The sequence below is a fragment of the Aptenodytes forsteri genome, unplaced genomic scaffold, assembly GCF_000699145.1.
Source record: "Aptenodytes forsteri isolate BGI_AS27 unplaced genomic scaffold, ASM69914v1 Scaffold325, whole genome shotgun sequence".
NCBI classification, from domain to species: Eukaryota; Metazoa; Chordata; class Aves; order Sphenisciformes; family Spheniscidae; genus Aptenodytes; species Aptenodytes forsteri.
Genome location: NW_008795575.1, coordinates 21,869 through 24,828, shown reverse-complemented (window position 1 = coordinate 24,828; position 2,960 = coordinate 21,869).

The window sequence follows — 2,960 nt, the reverse complement described above, 5'->3', positions numbered from 1 at the left end:
GTTGCCCTACACCGCCAAGACCCGGGGGGGGGGGGGGGGGGGGGGGGGGGGGGGAATCAATCCTCAGTATGGAGAAACATGTCCCGGCAGCTGCTCCCGCAGGAACAGAGAGCAACCCTCTTCACGCATGCTGGAGTGGCATGTCTGAGCCAAACCATGGCTTGATGCAGGGGCAGATGCATCTGGAGGACCAAGGCTCAGGGTGACACTGACAACACACCATACCCCACACACCCCTGCCACTGCTGCAAGCGGCTCCAGTGGAGTGAGCAGCCCAACACAGCTCAGGGTCCCCTTCTGAACAAAAACCCACCTCCATAGCATAAGGCTAGCAGAGCCCTTTCCCCATCACCCAGGGCCTGGGTAAGGGACAGGATGGCACACCAGCAGTGCTGACCCCAAGGACACCCCATGGGGTGGACCCGAAAGCCACCCAGACCCAGGCGTGCAGGGGAAGGAGTTAATCTTTCAGCCCAAGCTGCTGCTAGAGCAGCATTCTGCCTGAGGGCACCATCAGCCACTGAACATTTTTCTTTGTGAAGTAATGCTTTCCAAAAGAGTTTGCTGGCTGGCTGCATCAGGGGTGGATGCTGGGTGGAAAAGCAGGGGGGCATGGGTGTCCCCCACCACCACACCTTGCTGTTCCTACCCCTGCTCATCCCAGCTCATACCCCCTGCCCACAGCGGGGCTGTTCCGGGACTGTCCCTCCTCAGATATTTCCCTTTCCACAGTCATTGTTGATTTGGGTTTCCATGAGCTAATATGCAAAACTCAGACGTCACTGGTCTGAGGCCAGCCAGGCTTGTCACGCGGCAGGTGAGTCACATCTGACAAACCTGCCTTGGCCGGAGCAGGAGGCATCATTAAAGAGTCCTCCACTGCCACAACATGAGCACTGTCTGCCCCAGCCACGCGTCGGCACGGTGCTGCTCACGCAAGGAGCTGATGGAGGCTCTGCCCATGTGCTGGACATCTCCTACCAGCCCCTGACACTGCCAGCCGAGCTGGTGGCAAGTAAAGTGGTTGAAGGTGGGTCTACAACCCATTTTCACCGAGTGAAGAGGCAACAATGATGCTTGTGCAGCCAGTTGCTTTGTGGCCCTTGTATTGGGCCCGTTAGCAAAATCAAACCCACTGTCCCCGGGAGGACGCAAGCAGAGGACAGAGCAGCTCGTGACAAGTTCTAGGAGCAGCTCCTCGGACACTGCTCCTGCCAGCAACCCCCAGCTCTCAGCACAGAGGATAACTGCCCAGCCCACCGACACAGATCCATTGGGGGTGCAGAGTGGTGACAGAAAAAAGAATACACGTGATTTTGGTGTGGCCCAGGGCTGGGCCTGGGTGCCAAACTGCCCTGGGGAAGCAGCCAGCACCTGCCACCATGGGGTAAGTGAAGGCAAAAAGCTGTCAGTACCTGCTCGCTGCTCTGTCCACCTCCACACCTCTCACGCTGGTGGGAGCTGAGCATGCTGATCTTCTACATGTCCATGTCCGCTCCCCCCACACTGCCTCTGTGGGGGAAACCTGCCAAGCTACAGTCACCCAGTTTACCCACTGGGACAGTGTGAGCTGAAGCCACTGTGCCACCCCAGGGACCTGTCCTGGCACAGGGTCCCAAAGGGGCTGAGGCAAGCAGCACATCAGAGGCAGTGGCAAGAGCCTCCAGCACCCAGGGGAGGTACAAGGGTGCAGCCTTGCAGGAAAGAGGCAGAGAAACATCCAGCGGGTGCAGCCAGGAGGGCAGAGCACACATCTTGGAGAGCCACACACGGGGATCTAAGAGTTTCACCCATTAAACTGAAAGCCAAGAGCAGATCAGTGTGTTACAATAGCACAGCTAGTCAGCACAGAAAGGCAGCTCAGGGCAAACTGACAGTGAGCTACACGCAAGACCTGATGGCCTGTCCCTTCCCCAAATGGGGAGATGGGAGAAGGACATGCTAGGCACTAAAGAGATGGTGTAACAAGCCATGGGACCCTTGTCTGAGGACAAGGAGGGAAAAGACATGATAGGCCTGATTTAATACAGCCAGGATGACTGATAACAGCATGCTTCAGTTCCTTGTGAACATGTGGGTGAGGTGGAAACATCCCAGGCACAGTGTGGGTCCACGTCCTGGATTAAGTCCCACAGAGAAGACAGAGTCACCCTAGCCAAATCTCCCCAGATTTATCTTACTTCACCACTCTTCTTGCTTCACTACTCTTCTTGAGGCTGGAGTTTGCCTTACAGATCAGCTGCTGCCAAATCTGTCACAACTTCTTTTACTTTCCCTGAACTACAACATCACGGTTGTATTTCCCCTATCTTCCCTGTGAACTTGAGAGGGTATAGGGCAAACCCAGTTCTTTCACTAGCAGCTCTGTTTCCCAACAGCACCCATCACCTTTGCACGCTCCTCCCATGAGCAAATATTCCAAGCCCAGCCCTACCTACAGCTATTTTTTTTTTTTTAAGAGTCCTCCTAAAACCTGCCATACATTGACATTTCAGCCACTAGAATAGCTAAGCCAGCGCAAACACCTACTGCAATGTGAATCAAGGCCAAGCAAATGCATTTGATTGTGTTATCACAGTTATCAGGCTAGCGTGGCACCAGAATAAATCACTTGATTTGGGTTTGAATCATCTTTCCAACAGACACCTGCCTGACTACAGTACAGCTACAGTTCAACCTGTCCCTCCTTCTCTTAGCAAGCTCTGCTGTTGTAGTTTCACCGATTGCCTTCCCAGCTGCAACCCAAACACCTGCATGAGCTGCAAAGAGCTTAAACGAAATGGGCTTGTAAAAGAGAAAGAAATTACAGCAATTGCATCTATCGTCCTCTGCAGATACGTTCCTGCTCATAGAATCACAGAACAGTTTGGGTTGGAGGGGATCTTTAAAGGTCACCTAGTCCAACCCCCCTGCCGTGGGCAGGGACATCTTCAACTAGATCAGGTGGCTCAGAGCCTCGT